Below are 21,360 nucleotides of genomic sequence, written 5' to 3'. Positions count from 1 at the left end.
AGAAACAAATAGCTAGAGGATCAGCGGGCATCTTGGATCTACAAAACATTTGAGAGCCTCGGAAAGCTGCACAAAGAAGAAGAGTTGAGCTGACATCATTGGAGAAAGAGATCAATGAGGATGGGGAGGCCCATCTTGAGAGCGTGAAAATGCACTTGGAGAGGCTGCTAGACAAGGCTGACTAGGGCCATTCTTTGTTGAGACATATGGCTTATCATTACAGGACACGAAATATGTGTGCAAGGGCTCGGACAAGGAGCTTGAAAGCAAAATTGAGCAAAGCAACAAAAGAGGCAAAAGAGGAAAAAGAGAAAGATCGACTTTGAATCTTGGCTAAGGCTTCCTTGGTACATCATAGCACTCCATAGAGAAACTCTAGCCCAAATTTCAAGGAATTTGGGGAATTTTTGGTCACATGACAAATTTTTGGGAAAAACACAGGTTTTTTCTCCCTGGTGGCGCGGCGCTAAAAATTGGGAGCTCCAAATGAAGAATGGTTTGCATTTTTGGATTCAGCATGAAAAATCACGACTACTGGTGCTTGGACAAAAATTTTGGCAAGATCTATGTCTCCAGGAAGGCAAAAACACCCAAAAAAAATGGCCTCTCTGCCCCCTTTTTGACACACAGGAAGCAACCTTGGGAGAATGAAGATTTGGAGGGGAAAATGAGCACCAAATTCAGAAATTCCAGTTGGGTTAGAAATTAGACAGGATAGGCTTTCCAACAAGCCCACTTGGGCACATTTTGGGCACCTGAAAGTGCCCCAAAATAGGCCCCAAAGTAGCGCAGTGCACAGAGAAAATTGCGCGGTGCAGAGAGGAAAAATTGCTAAATTTGCTTCCGTTTCACGAAATTTTGATTCGCAACTTCTCCAAGTGGGCCCGCTCATCTACACTTCGGTTTTTTTGCACCTAAGGTGGAATTTAAAGTATTTTCTCCCCAGATTGGCTTCTATCCAAGTGGAGAAGGAAGGCAAATGGTCACCCAAGCCATTTGTCACGCTTGTAACGTTGCACCTGTAGCTAATGGTTGGCTCTTCACCTCCATTTTGTAATGATTCGAGTAACTCCCCAACACTTTGGCTTACTATCTCTTCATGGCACATTCTATATATCATATGCAAGCTATTTCCAAAGGGTTGGTTGGATTGTAACTTTTGGGAGACTGTGGGAAAGAAACTTTGCTTCTTCACTGTATATTTTTGATAGAGAATTAATGAAAGGCAGCGGCTCTGTTTCATGAGATTCATGTGGTTGTGATTGTAGCAAATGTGTCTCTCATGTTTTCACATGTATTTCTTTATGTTTCATAATTCAATTCATGTTCATTTCCAGTGAAATTTTCTGAGTTAGATAAGGTAGAATTCAATTTTATTGTTCTGCCTGTGGGAAAATTTCATGTTCAGTGTTCTTCCGTTGAAAATGATTCATATTCCTATGCCCTTTTCACTCTCCTAAGCAATCTCTCCATTCCGCATTATTTCAAACTAAATTTCTACACTTTCTGCCTGCCTTGTCTCACGAAGTAATCTGTGCCTTTGTATTAAATTCTCTGTTCTTTGCTAACCATTGGTCCCATACCATCCCAGAAGCTCTTTCATTCATAAAAATTGTTTCTTGTATCCATATTCACTTACTAGCCTAAGATCACTATTCCACTGTAAGTCATCTGAGACCATTTTTGCTTATCTATTTACTGAGCGTGGCTCGGAGAGAGCCCTCTCCTGCTCTAGTAAGGCTAGCTACCAGACTGAGGATGGTTTGTGGTTACCCTGAATTTTTCCTTCCTTTAGCCTAGGGCAGATTTATGTGCTAACAGGTGTCCATCTCCCATTTGATGAGATGGGAATCACACCTCCACCAGAAGATATGGTCATCAATGTATGCAATGTTACATTTTATTAGCTAAGGAAAACGATCATGCAAGAAAGATGAATATTCTTCCCAAATGATCTCCAAAATCCAATATATGTATCCACAAAGAAGGTGATACCTCCAAACACTATGAAGAATACCTAGGAAATTATGGTAGGTAATGTTTCTTTCTCCAAAACAAGATAGAATAACTGAGAGTACCTTTTGAATGAGAAGCATGGTTGAGGAAGGAGTTGGCTGCAGTAAAGAAATAAGTGGAGGATCTCATTGCAGAAACTCAATGATTATCCTCCAAGAATATCAACATAGCAGAATGGCAATCATCTATATAGGTAGAATTGAGGCCAATGGAGGATATCATGAAATATTTTTATGATGAATTGATACTTCTACATGAGGTAGTGTAACCCCTAGTTAGTATACAAAAAAAGCGCAAGAAGTCCTAAAGCTCCTATATGTGGAAAATAGAGCTATCAATCAGATACAGGAATGGGCTGCCAAATCTCCAAAGCACCCGCAACAGTTGGTCATAAGGGATAGGGTTGTTGCTGAAGTGGAAAAAGTATGGTTGAGACTCCACCGTCAGCTAACACTATAGCTACTCATAGTCAACTACAAAATGGTTTTCAGTCCCTATCATAGAAACAAAGGATTCCTTTAGTGGGATCACTTAGAGAGACAAGAGTGTTGTTGGGAAAAGTATCCAATACGGAATGACCCTATCCCACTCTAAGGGTGATAGTACCTCAACAACAATCAAAGCAAAGCTATCTAAGATTTCTTCTTTATGAAAGTAAAATAGGGGAGAAAGAGATCCACTAACCGATGTCTTTCGCTAATGGTTGATCCAATCTTCTCTCCTTGCTGCTTGCTCCCAGCTCCTTGCTCTTTCACTGGCCCAGCTACACCAAGATCCTGCAAAATGGCAAGAGAGGGAAACTACAAGAAGCATACATTCATAATTGATTCAAGGATTAGAATAAATCGAATACACAAGCATAACAATACATCATTGAGACACATGCATATAGAAGAACCTCAAATGCTTTATTAATGGAAGAAGTAAAGTTCAGGAAGTGATACAACCATAAGAGGCCCAATCCAGCATCACCTTCCCAGCAGAAAGAAATCTCCTCTTCACCTCCTTCAAAGCAAATCACCCAATAGTTCTAAACTCAAACCAAAAACAATTCTTTACATTCACAAGATTCCAGCCCCCCTAGACCTCATGAGAGAGATCTATATATAGGAGTTTTGGAGAAAGGATGAGTCAGCTTGAGACTGGCATGAAGCTGACTAGTGTCCTCTCTCACTTCAGTTATTCTTCAGTTCTTGAGTCCACTTGGAGGTTCTTGCTTCCACTTGGAGATCTAGACCCTCTTACTCATCACCAGTCGAATTCCCTGATCCAAGTGTCATTTTGGAAGCTTCCTGGGCATTGACACCTTGAGGAATGACTGTGCCACATGTCCCAACTCGCCGAACGCAGGTAGCCTTCTTTGCAGTTGACATTCAACGTAGGTAGACAGTGGAGCACTTGACATTCAACGCAGATGCTCAGTGGAGCAGTTGACATGATCCAGAATTGCCTTGTTTTTGAGTGTTTTCAGGTGGAGAACTGTTATTTAGTGCTGTGGTTTGCTGGCCTTGTTCCTCTAGGGGTAGGAACAACATGTTTAGGGACTTTGGATCCCTTAGATTATGGACATTTCATGCTTCATGCTGTAAGGCACAAAAATGTCTATAACAGTTGCCCCCTAAAGTATGAGGTCGTTTATCGGGTGAAATGCTTTATCAGGAGGATCTGAAGTTCATTCAATTGCTGAGAGGTGACCTGTAATAAGATACAATACAATACATTATTTTTCATACTACTTTCATGATCTAGCTGAGGCGGGCATTCCCATGCTCAGCTTTATAAATACATTTTTCTGTACATAGAACAGACGATCGTCTGATGGTAGACTGATAATTTTCTGCTGAAATTATCATCCTTTGAGTAGGATGATCATCTGCTGCACATGTCAATGTCTTTATTTCCTGAATATATATCGCAGCCCGAATGGATGAAACTAGATCCGGGGTCTTCAAACTCGTTCGATCTTCACTCTAAGTACAAGTCGATCCATGTGAGAATTGCGCTGAAGTCGAACATGGAAAGACATCGCTTGATTACCGGTCAATGACGTAAACCGTTAACAAGCGCGAGAGGAGTCACCGATAATGATAATGACCCTCAAGGTACTGCAGTACAATTCACGTGGTGTGAATATAGGACTTGGCGTCGAACACCACGCAAAATCTTCTGGTCGAAGGTCATTGATGTATACCTGTCACCAGAAGTGAGAAACTTGCCATTGAGGTATGCAAGCTTCAAAGTACTGAAGGGGTTGTTCCTATATCAACTCCTTGGATAATGAGCTGATGTCGACAAGGAGCGATCCGTCAAAGGAGGGCCTTAATGAATCCCACATCAGTGACACGGAACGGAGCTAATGATTTTAATGGAGGTGAAAACAATCTGTGAAATATGATTCAGGGTGGCGGTCATGAAAGGATGAAAGATGATGTATGGTAGTGGATGGGACACGGTTGACTCTTTCTGAACAACATCTCTTGAACATATAACGACACTGCTGCGATGGATCGGTAGCATTACCCCAAATGTGGATGGTTTGGCGAGACCATGGTGATGAGACCGGTGAATGAAACAACCCAACCCGATGTGGTACAGAGGAAAAGTGTCATGTTCAGGAGCGACTTGCTACCATTAAAGCTTTGAGGTTCTCCCAAATTTTCCCCAGTCATTTCTGACCAGTACCTCTTTATTTTTATCAAGCTTGAGGAGGATAACATATGCTTGTTCTATAACCTGCCCTTCGGGCAAGCCCATCGCTATGTTTTAACGAGCCTAGCGATAGGTAAACTCGTTCTTGTCTAAAGACAAGTTTGTCGCTATTTAATCATTTTAACGAGTCTAACGACAAGGAAAACTCAGTCCTTTTCATTTTTAGAGAGTCTGAAAAGGTACATAAAGTTAACTCCACAATTCCTTTTTCGTCATCTAATCCCTTAAGTCCGAAAAAGTATAAAACAATACAAAAGGGATGAGTTTTCGATAACTTTAACGAGCCGAATAAAACAAGCGCTCGACCTTTTTGTGCAATAATCCCTCAGGTCCAAAAAGATTAAAATCTAGAGGAGGGATAGCTCTTCCGGTCCTTTAACGAGCTGGAAGGCCAAAACTCGGAAAACTTTTCATATTTTACGAGTCAGTTGAAAAGAGCTCAAAGAAGACTCGTCTTTTGAGGAACGAGTGATAAACAGGGATAGCAACTGATTCCAGGTACAGGTTGGAATTTTCCAATCATGGCAGTGTCACAAGGACGGCTAGGTGAAATCACTCTTCGTAGCTGTTCCTCAAAATGGGTAAACAATCATATGGAGGTGAATGATCGGCCAAATGAAGGTGGAGGTGGCGGGTGCAAACACGACCATGGGCTTTTTATGGCTGATAAATTTACGATCACAACGGTTATTTACCTGGATAGGTTCAGTTTTTAGATAAAAATGAGCTTAAACTCTGGAGGAAACATTGCTCACTGCTTTTATTTATTTTTTAACGAGCATGAAGGCCGCGTTAAAACTGCTCGGATCTTGCGTTTATTTTTTGACGAGCATGAACTTTGTGCTAAAACTGCTCGTTTTATAGTCAAATTTTGATTTTTACCATAAATAGCTTTTCTCTTTTCAAGGATAGTACTGCATTTCTCAATTGCTGCAACAAACTTTGTTAGAAATACATAAACATGAGATGAAAACCCTAATATTTCACTTTGAACTATGTAAAAAGCCATTAAAAAGTGTTTTTACCTCTCATTTTACCATTTCATTTGCATTTGGTTTGTTGGAGCTCTGGAGGTGCCTCTTCCCCCTTGATTTTCATCAGCTGATTCCGGGAGATTCTGCGGACGATTTTCAGCGCCGTCTGGACCAGGTAGGAGCTAAACCCTAGCTCTTTCTTTTCATGGTTTCCTTTTTCAGTTTTGTGTTTGTTTTCCAGTCTTTCTGAGCCTCAGGGGTTTTGCCAGGGCGCCCTAACTTCAGCGCAGGTTTCCCATTCGAAACCTGCGTTGAATGTCAAGCTGCCTTAAGGCAGCCTGACCTTCAACGCAGGTGGGACACTCTCTGCCTGCGTTGGGCTTAGAAAACTGACTTTTTAGCACATTTTTTGATGAATTTTTGCCAGTTTTTCATCAAACTCAGGAACTTACTCCTTCTCTTGTTTGTTTTGCAGGGATCTTTGAACAAAATGTCCCTTACATGGCGAGAACGAGAACATGAAGAGGAGGACATGATTGCCCTCCATGACCATGTCACGGTGAACGCGCTGCGGAACTGTGGCCTGCTGAAGTTTTTCCGTATCTCTAGCATGAGAGCACAGATCACTTTGCTGCAGTATATGCTTGATGCTTGGGACCCCATTAACCAAGTATTCCAGATTAGGGGAAAATCTATCCCCTTGACCATAGAGCACATTCACTTCTTGACTGGATTGTCAAGGCGAGGTGCCCCCATTTCTTTGTCAGGTACGGCCCAGGGGACCGACTCCGTGAGAGATTATGTCCGCCAGTATTGCAGGGAAGGTTCCCAGCCGAGCAGAGACGGCAAGGTTGTTATCCGTGAGATTACTGACAGGTCTCTCAGGTCCATTCTGTATACCATTGGTAGGATGGCCGGTAGCGCAGCTCTACATGTTGCCAACAGATCTTATGTGCAGCACGCCTTGGAGTGTCTCCAACCGAAAGTATTCAACTGGTGTGATGCAGTACTTGTTCAGATGAAAAGTCAATTGACCAAGGTAAAGGACGGGAAGCTGAAGAACTTTGGATTTGGTTCTATTCTGACTGCCTTTGCCTTGGAGAAAATCCCACTGATGTAGCCTCAGTATATCATACTCGACCTGCCTTCTCCGACCGAGCCACGTATGCAGAGGTGGGTCGATCACATGTCTAGGCATGCTGGTCAACCTCAGATTACTTTCACTGATGCCTTCTTCAGGTGGTTCGAGTGCCAGGAGATGGTCTTTTTCGAGTATCCATATGTGGGTATGGATTTCCGAGGTGATCCGGATTTGGTGCTACCAGATGGTGAACAGTGGGGCGCTATTGGTAAACTCTTTGACCATATCACTGTTTACTGTTTTTATTCATAATGTTTCTGTGCTTTATTCTATCAAGACTTTTAATCATACTCTTGGGTGCGTGCAGATGTTGGTCCTGTTCATCCAGCAGTTCGTCCGAGACCGCCAGTTGCTGCCCCGGCAGTGGAGCCTGCTAGGAGAGTTATTCTCCGTGACCTTGACGATACTGAGACCCTTACAGCTGTGCAGGAGCAGGTTGAGAGCCTTTCTCTCAGCATTCCTGATGTGAGGATTGATGAGTTACCTTTATAGCTGCAGCGACACACTACCAGTGTGCCTAGACGATGGACTCGTCTCTTGCGCATGATTGCACAGGCCGTGACGTGCTATCATGAGCACCACTAGGCTAGGGTGCCCCCTAGCATCTTTTTGAGTTTTAGGTCATATGACCAATTTTTTCTTGGTTACAGAACATTATGTATGAACTATAAACAACTTATATATATTTTGATTTTCGAGTTTTATTCTGGTTGAGTTATATGATCCATATGTACAATCATTGATGATGTGTCTCTTTTATAAATGTCGCAAATGTCTATCTAACACATAATTTGCTAATGAGTTGGTTAATGTGTTTAAGTTTCTGGAAATATGTTGATATTGAATTGAATCAAATTGTCTTTCCAAAATCTTAACCCTTAGGAACATGCGATAAATAGCTGGATTGCGAACGGAATATATACCATTGAGTTGTAGTATTACGAGCTGTGAGTCTAGCCTGACAATTAGTCGGCATATGCCACGTGTGATGGCATCAGAGAGTAGTTCTATCAACGCATCATACTCAGCGATGTTATTCGTTGATTGCCCAATACACACACCTCTGAAACTTACTAACTCGCCGCTTGGATCAAAAATGGCCCAAGCTACGGAGGATAGGTTCCGCGAACTACGACGCGCTCCGTCGGCATATCCAACACATGTCTCCAGAAGGTTCGACATCTGCCACAAATGAAAAAGGTGGATCACTCGACCAGAACAAATACTTTAGCGAAAACAAAATACAACAAAAGCATGCAGGTTACTATTTAAGCATAGTAACGCTTGAGGTACAACCCGTTACGGGGCTGCGCCAGTGGAATTCCGTCATAATCCATTAACTCGTAGGTTCCTTTTGCTAACACCCTTTTAACAATGTAGGGGCCCATCCATAAGGAATTAAATTTACCTGCTCCCAATTTATCGGATTCTTGGTCATAAAGCAAGACCAAATCACCTTCTGAGAAGACACGGGGTTTGACATTTTTGTCGAACTGAGCTTTGACTCGTTTCTTATGGGCTTCGTTAGCCAAAGCGGCATCACGACGGGTTTCATCCAATTGGATTAATTCCAAGAAACGAGCCTCTTCTTCTGAAGTTCCGGGGAGGAGATCAATTGCGAGTTTAAGCAACGAAATTTCGCACTGGATTGGCAAGACTTCTTCCAGGCCATACACCAGTTGAAAAGGTGTGAACCCGGTCGCGTTCTTTACCGATGTTCGGTAAGCCCACAAGGCTGAGTACAGAATTAGGTGCCACCTTCTTTTATGAACCCCGATCATCCTTTGCAACATACGCTTCAGGACCTTGTTGATTGCTTCAACTTGTCCATTGGCCTGCGGATAATACGGGGTAGAGCTGTCGTGAGATAGCCCTAGCTTGGTAGCTAATTCGACCATCATGTGATTGCGAAAATGCGACCCATGATCTGTCACTATAGCCTGCGGTACGCCGAACCTGGCGACTACATGATTGAAAAAGAAAAGGGCAGCTGTTTCACCAGTGTTATCCAATGTAGGCATCGCCTCGGCCCATTTGGTAAAATAGTCGACAGCGACTATAATATACCTATGCCCCCCGGTCGAGGTGGGGTTACATTGCATGAAATCGATGCCCCACTTGGCGAAGGGCCCAACAACAACTATCGGCTGTAAAGGTGCGGGTGGTCGTCTGGTTTTGCTATCAAAAATTTGACAAGCATGGCAACTTCTGACTGCGATTATGCAATCTTTGAACATGGTTGGCCAGAAGTATCCTGCTCGTAAGATTTTTTGTGCTGTTGCATATCCAGATTGATGCCCCCCACACGCCCCTGAATGACACTCACTCAGGGCTTTTTCGGCCTCCTCATGGGTAAGGCACCTCCTCAAAACTGTATCGATACCACGACGGTAAAGCGTATCACCGACGATCATGTAGTCTTTAGCTTGGTATCGTATACGTTTTTGTTCAGAGTGAGAGGTGTTAGGCCTGAATTTTTGGGTTTGGAGATAAACTATGATATCTCCATACCACTCATTTCTTGTAGATATCAGAAACAAACTTTCGTCCACGATTGACTCTTCTGATGTTTCATCGTTGGACGACGATGGGAGATCACACAATAATTCCGCGAAAACTAGAGCTTTCTTTGATTTGGATTTTACAAATTCCAGATCAAACTCTTGAAGGATCGCTATCCATTTTGAATATTTGCCCCCCAGCAACTGTCGCGACAGTATATAAGTCATGGGGTTGCAATCTGACAAAATGGTAGTTTTCCGAAAGAGGACATAATGTCGAAACCTTTGAATCGCTTGAACAGCTGCAAGCGCTAGTTTTTCAACATAAGAATATTTACTTTCTGTATCATTTAAGTTTTACTCAAATAATATATAGGATGTTCAATTCCATCGACTTCTTGAACTAAAACCATCGCAATGGTTGTATCCGCTGCAGCCAGATACAGGTTAGAATCTCTTTGATAGTCCGGGGCGTACATTAATGATGCTTTTACTAGAGAATCTTTCAGAGCATCAAAGGAAGCTTGCGCCACTTGGTCCCAGACAAAAGGTACATCCTTTTTCAAAAGACGAGTATAACCTTTAGCAAGTTCTGCGTAATTTGGAATGAACCTCCTCAGAAAGTTTGCTTTCCCTTGGAGTTTCTGAATCTGAAGCAAATTTGAAGGTGGAGGCAAATTAATGATTTCCTGAACCTTGCAGGGGTCGAGACGAATCCCATCCTTAGAGACTACAAAGCCAAGTAAACGACCAGAACCGACGCAAAACACACATTTGTGTGGATTGAGTCTTATCTTGTAGTGTCGGCAACGTAGAAATATCACTCTTAAATGCTGCGGATGATCAGTCCGCTTTCGCGAATGAGCCGGAAGGTCGTCGAGATAAGGTTGAACAATGTTCTTGATGTCATGGAAGGCATAATTCATTGCCCTCTGAAACGTCGCCCCTGCGTTCTTTAAACCAAAGGGTAATTTTCGATAAGCGAATGTGCCCCACGGACAAATAAATGCAGTCTTTGACTGGTCCTGTGGGCGGATATTTATTTGATTATACCCGGAAAATCCATCCATAAATGAAAAGATTTCACATCCGGTGCATTCATCAATTATCTGGTCGATGAAGGGTGTAGGATAGTTGTCCTTCGGACAAGCTTGGTTTACATCCCTATAATCGACACACACTCTAATCGTCCCTTGTTTCTTCATAACAGGGACAATATTCGATACCCAATCGGTTAGAGGAACCAGGTAGATGAATCCAGCATGGAGAAGTTTTTCCACTTCTACCTTAATGGCAGCGGCTTTCTTGGGGTGCACCTGCCGAAGCCGTTGTCTTACTGGTTTGACATCAGGATACATTTTAATTTCATGTTCAACGATACTCGAGTCAATGCCTGGCATTTCATCATATGACCAAGCAAAGACATCTCTAAATTCGCGAAAAAGAGCGTTATATATTTCCAGTTCTGAAGGGGAACAACCTTTTCCGACATAAATATTCTCTACAACATCTGTTTTAGTCGAGATATTTATGGCTATAGTCTCTTCAATATTGGATAAGTTTCGCTCGGAATCCACCGTATTTACAGTATTTGTTAGGAATTCAAAAACTGACGGGTGATAAAGGTCCCTTTGAGTATCTTCTTCATATTCCGGAAGAAGGGAACGATGGTGGTGATCATTCCATGGTGCCCCCTCAATCAACATTGATTGTAAGATTCCTTCGTCAGTCCCATGTACTTTTGACCAAGGATCTAATGAGGTACCATATTCTTTAGACCTATCTACCCAAACGCTTGACGAGCGTTGATTTGGGTTCGCCTCCCATGCTTGAAACATTGATTGCTACAATATTTCAAAAGGGCTTGGGGGCAAAACCACTGTACGATCCATGTTGACATTGTCTTTTGCGACCTTCGTGGAAGATATCATGTTGCAGGTTGCTACAAATGGTATATTTCCTATGTAAATAGGAGGTGGTAGCGCGAAAGTCCCCATCAATGTGGGGTCTTTCAATAATCCTACTCCGATATCTTGAAGCGAATGGTTGCTCTCATGGATCATGGGAATGCTTCCTGTAACTTGTGAACCATTAGGGAGGAAGTTCTGTTGGTCGACGACTGTAATCCCTCCTTCAAACGGGAATGTGATCTTCCTAAAATAAGTCGACACGACAGCTGCCATGGCATAGATCCATGGTCTACCCAGTAGGATGTTGTAGTCAAGATTTCCATCAATGACCTCAACATCAATTTCTACTATTTTTCCTCCTAGTTCAACCTTCAAGTTATTAAGGATACCATACGGGGTATAAGTCCTTCCGTCGAAAGCTTTTAATGTTGTCGAAGATCGCGACAAGGTTGGAGATCCTAATGTTTTCCAGCAACTCATCGACATAATACATGTAGATGCTCCCTCATCAATAATTGTTCTGTGAACAGTTTTGTTGAGGGCTTTCACTTGAATAAGGAAAGCTAGCTGAGCTGGTAACTGAGGATCGTATCCCTTGTGATCAAAGGATACAAGATTGGAATCCTTAGGATCAACCCCACCAATAGCTGATAACAACCCATGCCTTTGGGATGGACAATTTTGTAATACTTCAAGAGTTGACATAGCGGATGGCGATTGGGCCAAATCTTCCACTATGTTATAATGCTGCGCCGCTCTGGCGCGAGGATTAAACGTCGACTTGTGTACTACTCCCTTTGGCGGTTTTATTGTTAATTCAGGAATTATGGGTGGGACAACTTCGGTTGAAGTTGTTGTCGAACTACTTGGTTGATCTTTACCCTTGTCGTTCGACAGCTGAGGATTCCCATAATCTTTGTTCCTTGTCGAAATCAAAGCGTCATTCTGCTGTTTTGAAACCGACAACATAAGTACTTGCGACGGGGAAGCATTTCCACTATCAACCAGATTTTGACCTGGGTTGGGAAATGGATCAGTTAACACAGCTGAGGTTTGGGAACTTTTAAAGAACCTCTTTAACTCAGCTTTGAATGGGCAATTCTTTGTGTAATGATCCTCATCATCACATATTTGACATGGATAATTTTGTTTCCCTTTCCCAGGAGGGTTTGAAGAATTTTTCCCAGGAGATGACTCGCCCTGTTTCTTCTTCTTCCCTTTATTTTGCTTCTTCTTGCTTCCTGGTTGATTGGTTTCTTTGCCCTTATCTGCTCATACGGCATTTACTTCTGAAGCAAGAATTTCTTCTTTTGCATTTTGATCCGAATTCTTACGGGATTTCTTTGACGAAGCCTTCATCGATTTCGCGTTTGCCGTGCCAATCACGCCATCACCGGCATGAGAGTCACTATTGGATTTAGGAGGGGGAGGAATTGAAAATTCCGGTCTAGGAGCGTCAGGTATTTTGTCGTAGAGCGTGCCGGACTGAGTATAAACTAAGTCCAAATACTGTGCATGAGCGATAACTTGCTCCTCTGTTACGACTCCTCCCTTGGCCACATCTTCTGTTATAGCAGGAAGTAACGACTTTATAAACAATTCAGCTAACAGCTGATCGGGAACGTATGTTTTCACCATCCTACGACGACGACGCCACTCATGTATATGATCAGATATATGGGTGGCAGTTGTCTGCTTGAAGTTGGTTAATATTTCTGTTCCCGTTTCATACCTTATTGGTAATTGAAAATGGGTTAAGAAAGTCGTGGCTAGGGAACTAAAATTGTCGAAAGAGGCTCTAGGTAATTCAATATACCATTTAGCCGCTGGACCTGTCAATGTCCTCTGAAAAATGTGAAGCCTTATCGAATCGTCGTTCAGGGTGTTCGACGAACACCACAGATGGAAAGTCATCACGTGATTCGATGGGTCTTCACCTGGATTTCCATTGAATTTAGGAATGTCAGATGGAAGTTTGTGAGGAATCGCTGGCCACCAAGGGGCATAAGCAATCGGATCGTTGGTTAACCGGTGTAAATCGGGTAACTCTAAAGTTGCCACGAATGGTAACTGTTGATTCAGGTTAGGCGAAGCGTAACCAGGGTACGATGGAATCGCTTGAGCAGTGGGTCTTTGCATACCAGCATAATGTAATTGATGTTGGTATGACTGATACGGTTGGTGGACTTGACCACTGTAAAGTGGTTGGTTTTGACCGTTTTGGATATACGATTGTCCACTGTTCGCAAAGATCTGTTGCTCAGAACCTTGGTACACCTGCTGGAATTGTGGTTGTTGGTATTGCACTAGCCACGGTTGTGAATCCATGTTCTGTTGTGCTATGCTAACCGTTGGACCAAGGTGTGGGGTAATTGTACCCGTTTGGACCTGTGTCGCCCCACCAGTTGGCGATTGTGGTTGTGACCCATGGTCAAGTGGCTGTTGCATTACAACCTGAGAAATCTGAGGTTGACATGCAACAGGCATCGCTTGAACTTGTGACACTGTTACAATAGCCGGTGTGGTTGGGATGTTCGTCATAGGTACACACTGTTGCATAGAATATACAACCCTTGGTTGTTGAGGTAGCATAGGTACCCAACTACTTGATGCAATCCCGGTATAACCTGAATACTGTTGTGAACTCCCGTATTGGTACCCTCCCGGAGGGGGTAATGAAAGGGCATACTGCCCCCCATACGGTAGCAATCCGGAACTCAAGGGGACTGATTGTCCTTGGGGATTGGATTGCCCAAATTGACCTCCAAATGGATCAATTTGGCGAGTCTCAACATAAGAGTTGCCGGGTATTACTCCGGATGAACAAACTGGAACAGACCATACTATCGAAATAGTCCCTTGGTGGACTCCTCCTAGTGGTTGTGAGCTAGTTGGGACAGATGGTATGCCGGCAAACATTGTTGGAGTGACGGCAGGGGCTTCTGCTGTCGCTGTGTCATTCGACACAGTCCTAGATGATGACAGTTGTTCAGACATTTTAAGTCTATCCAATAGATTGCCTAGCGATTCTACAGGAACCTCCACTTGTGGTGGATTAACTTCTGATGAAGGAAATAGAGTGACCCCGACTCCAAAATGGGTTGGAGTACTTGCTTGCGGATCCTCTGCAATTTCCTCTATCGCAATCAAACCCGGTGGAAGAGGAAGACCGTCAGGTCCATAAAATATTTTTGGTGCCGAAGAAGTGGTTGTCTCGACAGCGACAGTTGCTTGAGGAACAAAACTCTCTGGACCAGTTACAGATGGAACTGGTTCAGTTATACAAGTATTTGCCCCCAGACTAGGATCAGTATTACTGTCCTTCTGTGGCTGTTGAACTTCTTCTATAGAGGCAGGGTTTCCAGAAATGTTTGGAGTAACCGGAACCTCAGATGTAGTTGGAACACTAGTTCTAACCTTTATAGGAGATTTTGAACCGGTTAAACGAGTTCGCTTTGTCCGTACTGTTTTCGATTCTAGAGACAAAGACGGTTGACTCGTAAGCCTCCACGAACGACATGGTTTCAATTGACTTTCTTCCACGATTGCGGATTACTCGATCAACCAAAATACTAAAAAGGGGAAATTTGTGTTTCCGAATTGAATGAATTTTATTAGATGCTTTTAGACACAACTTGCTTTTTCACTTTTTAAGAGTCGAGAAAAAGCTAAAGATGACTCTAGTCTCCTTCGATGTTTTAACGAGCCCGAAGTGACAAATGCTCGGATGGACTTTTTCAGTTATAGAGTTTGAAAAAGGCCAAAAGAAACTACTCTGGAGTTCTAGGCAGAGGGTGTGCCAAACTTTTCGCAAAACCACAAAATACATTTTACGGTACGAGTGGTCGATCTTCGTGAATGTTGTGTTCACTGCATTGCGATTAGTAGGGCGGCCGACACAGCTTCCTATGGATAAAGGCTTTGTTCCTATAGGGGTCTCCCAATATATACGCGACGGTACGTGGGAGCACAAGTCCGTATTGATACTTATCGCTTCACCGTGGAAGAATCACCCAACCACTCAACGCTAACATATCACGTTTAACGACGCCGGAACACGTCTCTAGCTTAGACCTCTATGTGTTTGCGTTATGTTTCAATGCGTTGTTATGTAAATTCAATTTATTTTAGGTTGATCTTGTTTAGTAGTTTGCCTTTATGGATCACCACGAGATGTATGGTACAGCTCCTAAATGCAGTCTAAAGATGAGAAGCAAGCTTTTTCAATCTTTTCAACTTATGAAAATCTTAACTACTGAGGGAAAAGAAAGACATCATCTTTTCACACAGATCATAGAGCACACACTAATGCACTTTTTCCTAAATCAACATGCAAGCTGTCAAAATGCACATGCACAATGCAGGTATTTCTTTTCTCTTTCTTAATGTTGATGTACTACAAAAGGAACGCTGTTGTATAACTTTGAATTCAATTTCAAGTGAAAGCAAACAAGCTTTTTGTCCAAAAATCAAAAGACACCTTAAGATTTACTTGTTTCAACACTAGAAATACATAAATTCAAACCATATGACAGAAGCAAAAGCTCAATCAGCTATGAACAGCAAACAAACTAACTCTTAAGATCAAAACGACACTTATTACAGGTCTAGATCTAAGAGGTCACAGCAAGACTAGTTCACTTTCGTTATGGGAAACTGCAAATGATATAAGAAATACACAAAGAACAAATACAGTTTCTTTATACAACCGAGGCGGAATAGTGGCAAAGAAAGGTGGTTTCAGATAGGTACATTGACTGATAACAGGCAGCAAAAACAGGGATGAAAACAGGGCAACAGAAAGCAGAGAACCCCAGCTGCACTAGGCCACACTGGTTCAGCGCAGGTAGAACACTGTCAGTTTGACATTCAGTGTAGGTAGCCCCTTCGGGACCTGCGATGAAATGCAGACTGCCTTCACAGTGCCTGCAATGAAGAGAGAAACTCTCGTTTCTCTTGGTTTTCGGGTTACAGATTGCTCAAAAATCTACAGTTTTTGGCCAAATCAAAGCTATCAATCTAGTACACACTAAAGGATGAAAAGGAGGATGAAAAGCTATCACTAAGACCTATTCAGACTCCTTGTGGATCAGCTCTTCAAATCATAAACATGCCCAGAAACTGAGCTAGAGTAGCTGCCCTCTACTTTGCATTTGAAAGATCCAAATGCAGTTCGATTTGGTACTCCCTGTGTTTAGGAAATGAATAGCAAAAACACAAACAACCAACAAGATACGATCCCCAGTGGAGTCGCCAATTTGTTGTTGGGAAAAGTATCCAATACGGAATGACCCTATCCCACTCTAAGGGTGATAGTACCTCAGCAACAATCAAAGCAAAGCTATCTAAGATTTCTTCTTTACGAAAGTAAAATAGGGGAGAAAGAGATCCACTAACGGATGTCTTTCGCTAATGGTTGATCCAATCTTCTCTCCTTGCTGCTTGCTCCCAGCTCCTTGTTCTTTCACTGGCCCAGCTACACCAAGATCCTGCAAAATGGCAAGAGAGGGAAACTACAAGAAGCATACATTCATAATTGATTCAAGGATTAGAATAAATTGAATACACAAGTATAACAATACATCATTGAGACACATGCATATAGAAGAACCTCAAATGCTTTATTAATGGAAGAAGTAAAGTTCAGGAAGTGATACAACCATAAGAGGCCCAATCCAGCATCACCTTCCCAGCAGAAAGAAATCTCCTCTTCACCTCCTTCAAAGCAAATCACCCAATAGTTCTAAACTCAAACCAACAGCAATTCTTTACATTCACAAGATTCCAGCCCCCCTAGACCTCATGAGAGAGATCTATATATAGGAGTTTTGGAGAAAGGATGAGTCAGCTTGAGACTGGCATGAAGCTGACTAGTGTCCTCTCTCACTTCAGTTATTCTTCAGTTCTTGAGTCCACTTGGAGGTTCTTGCTTCCACTTGGAGATCTAGACCCTCTTACTCATCACCAGTCGAATTCCTTGATCCAAGTGTCATTTTGGAAGCTTCCTGGGCATTGACACCTTGAGGAATGACTGTGCCACATGTCCCAACTCGCCCAGCGCAGGTAGCCTTCTTTGCAGTTGACATTCAACGCAGGTAGACAGTGGAGCACTTGACATTCAGCGCAGATGCTCAGTGGAGCAGTTGACATGATCCAGAATTGCCTTGTTTTTGAGTGTTTTCAGGTGGAGAACTGTTATTTAGTGCTGTGGTTTGCTGGCCTTATTCCTGTAGGGGTAGGAACAACATGTTTAGGGACTTTGGATCCCTTAGATTATGGACATTTCATGCTTCATGCTGTAAGGCACAAAAATGTCTATAACAAAGAGGCAGGGATATCATATTACTAGAAGTGAAGTAATACATTGAGAAAATAAAACAATGATCATAATAGTAAGGCTTGCAGATTACTAATAAAATTATTCTACATTATGTCATTGCACCAACTAAACTCACATGAAACTTTCATAATTGTGGAATAATGTACAATCGAGCTCAAAATCTATATTGATAGAAGCATTAGAGGTAAAGATGTGGTTTGCAACAGATTTTTCAGTCAAAATCAAAAGTCATTGTGACATAAATTAGAGCATGGCATTCATACATCACCAATGAGCTCCATGAAGAAGCATTGACTTATCTATTTGAAATAATTTTTGTCCTATAAGAATTTTTGTCTTATATAACCATTGTCCTATATTTCTTTTGGCCCTTGCTAATATGTTTAATGTAATGGAGTCCAAGAGACACATGTAGAATCTAAAATGTCACTGTTTGGTGTGTGTTATATTCTTTCAATGACTAGCCCCACATGTGGGGGGTTGTGCCAGATGCAGCAGGGGGGTCACAGGGGGGCGGTAGGCCCCCTCTACGAGGTCTGGGGCAACACCCCAGGGAAAATTATTTTGGACCCTATATTAGGTGGGCAAACCTACCTATTGTTTTGTGTGTGCTTTTTGCACATGGTTTTGGGCATCATGATTTTTTACCATGGTATTTTGTAGATCCGGTCAAGGGAACTGTTATCACTTAAGAAAAAATTTATAAATTCTGAACATCAGTTTGATTCCAAAGGATTGATGTTAGTCTTGGTCTAGTATTTTCATGGTGGTTTTAGAGTCTAAGATCTATAAGAGAGTCTTGTTGGTATGCTAAAATAAGGTCAACACTCTGTTTTTGCCTATCACTGATCCCACATCACACATAAATTTCCCTGTGTCAAATTTGTGCCAAGGTTTTCTTGCACTATGAAACTGCCTAGGAGTTTTCCTAGCGCAAAACACAGTCTAGGAGTTTTTGTAGCGCAAAACCCAGAATTTGCACTGGATGCGCTACGAAATCAGGGATTCCTGCAGATCCATGTCAAATCTCACATAGCTATCCAATCTATCAGAATCCATTAATCTTACATCATTAACTGACAGCCATAAACCATGCCTATCACATGCAACCACTTATTCTCATCATTAGGTTCATTAGGTGTCTTGATACGCTCGAGTTTCAAATTTCAAAAAGGATCTAAGTGTTTTCACTTATGATTATGTTTGGGTTCATGCATGAGCAGCAAATTGACAGTCATTTAATCAAAATTCTTTAAAGTTCAAGCGAGGCAGCTTCCCTTTCCATTTCAAGTGAGGCAGTGATCGAGATTAAGACCGCGCAAGCTCTTTCAATTTTTTATTTTGTAGGAATTCCATGGAGATGTCTACAGAAAAGAAGGATCATAGGTCAGGTAGGTGTCTGAGGAATGAGCCTGAAGGCTTAGATGTTCTCCTGAAGAATAGTGAAGTTGAACAAGCTTTCAAATAGGTTGGCTAATGGAGATTTTGTGAAAAATTCAAGGGCGCCACATGCAAGTCACCAAAGAATTCGCTTTGAATTTCAAACGATTGAATTCGAATGTTGGAGTGCTTGAATTACCAATCTCTCCAGAGATTATATCTGCAGTCACTGAAATTCCAAGGGGACAAGAGAGGTGGTTTAAAAACTTCAAGTTTGATACGACTCCTTGCAAGCAATTCTTAAAGCCAGAGTTCGTTGATTCAGACTTAAACAGGTCAGTGCCCAGGAGCTTTGTCAAGGATTCATATGCTAATTTTCTAACCTGCATACAGAGATATTTTACCTGTGAGGGCAGGTATCATAAGGTGTATTCCTGTCACTTCAAAATTCTACTTCATTTCACTGGAAAGATATCTCTGGATTTTCCTTTCTATCTATTTCGTAGACTAGCCAAAATGTGTGACAAGGTTCAGTTGAAGAAGGAAGCCTGTGAGACCTCGTTGTTTCATCATGGCTTAGTCAAATTGATCGTTTTGCATGAGCTCCAGAAAATAGATAGGAAGTGGTCCATTTTCTCATTTACTTCTGGCTTCAAGAGTAAAAATGGTCTCAACCCTCAAGCTACAAGGATTTCTTCACCAACAGTTAGTCATCATGAAGAAAGAAGATCAAGAAGATTCATGAAATTGAAAGCCAAGAAGTAGGTGAAGGAACCCATGAGACCACTAGTAATTCAAGACACACTTCAGCAGTCACGAAAAAATAAGGTCCAAATCAAAGAAGGTGTACAAGAGCAATCCACAGGTGCAATAGTTCAAAGAAGAGTAACCAGGAGCTAGCTAGCTAAAGAAAAAGGTAAGACAATGATTACTGAGGGGAGCCCAGCTTCAAAAGGAAGTTTGAAGGATTTGCTTCAAGCTATTGACATTGAAGGATCTCCTCTGGTTCAAACAGACTTAATGGAAGCAAATAAAGGCAAAACTAAAAAAACCAAAACCTATAAAAAGCTCAAATTTGATGATTAGGCTTCTAAATTTGTCCTTAAACCAAGAAGACCGGTGACAAGGCGTTCAAAAGAGATATAGGAGGCACAACCAGAAGCAAGTGAGACAGGGGAGGTAGCAAAATTACATGAAGGACCTGTGGTTTTATCAGAAACATCATCACAATTGCCCAAAAATGACAGAGGTAGGGCAGTTATCTCTCAACAAGAAGAGTGTAGTTTTGAAGAGTTGAAAAAGAAACTGAACCTGGCAAATCTTGAAATTGCCAAACTTAGAAAAGCCTCAAGGAAACATGCAATCAAGGAAGCTCATTTTAACAAAATGGAGACTCTGTGGGAAGATAAAACAATTTCAATACCCGAAGTGGTTAGCTGTCATGCCCAATATCTCACCTGGACGGTGCCTGCAATAAAGGAAGCGAGATACATCAGAAATGTCAATGCAAAATTAAGAGCTAGAATCAAAATTATGAAGAAGCAAATTGAAGATCTGAAGATACAGATGAACCGGCCTGAAGGACAACCTCAGCTAAGAAAAACTACATAGCAAGTAAGGCTAAATCTTAAAATTTTTATGCGAATCACCTTTTGAAGTTTACTCTGAAGAATGGTATCAGCTTATTCAGTTTTGAACAACTTCATGGCATATGGAAGAGCCATCTAAAAGGAAATAAAACTCAAGGAAGTCAAATTTTGGCATAAAACTGTGTTTTTGAAATCATAAAGCAGTTTTGTAGCACGCTACGAAACTGCTGTAGCTACATATAAGGATTCTGTGGGCCAATTTTGAGAAGAAAAAGGAAGTCTTTTTGAAGATGGGCATATGAAAAGGATTACTTACAGGGTATAAACATCAAGCAAGGGGAAAACAAGGACATGATAGAAATTCATGAACTCCAAGATTTATGTTATGAAAATGGTCATTATTTTGTAGCCAGAATAGTTCATGATGCTTCAGGCAGCATTAAAGGAGTTTTTCTCTTACCACGTGTATAGGAGCATGTCTACAGCACATGGAAAACAAGCTAATCCAATGCATTTCATGTAATTAAGAAGAACAATAGGGATAATAAAATTCTAATATCTTTTTGGAGACCAAAAGCAGAAAAGTAGGAACAACTTCCTAATATCCAGGAACCGTCAAAGGATAAGGCATCAAGGGTCAGTAGGGAGTTAAAGCCTCCACCAAAGCCAAACTGATGAAGACCACTTGTTAGAGAACAAGTTTGTATTGTAATTAATGCTAAATACCAACATAATGAGGAGTTACACTCCTAGTTGTTTTAGGTCTCTAGAACTGCGAGTTAACAGTCAATTATATTAAA

Source organism: Pinus tabuliformis, chromosome 1_2 (genome assembly GCF_031772625.1).
Source record: "Pinus tabuliformis cultivar Carrire ecotype Pingquan chromosome 1_2, CPIR1, whole genome shotgun sequence".
In the NCBI taxonomy this organism is placed as follows: Eukaryota; Viridiplantae; Streptophyta; class Pinopsida; order Pinales; family Pinaceae; genus Pinus; species Pinus tabuliformis.
Note: the sequence above shows the minus strand (reverse complement) of the source record.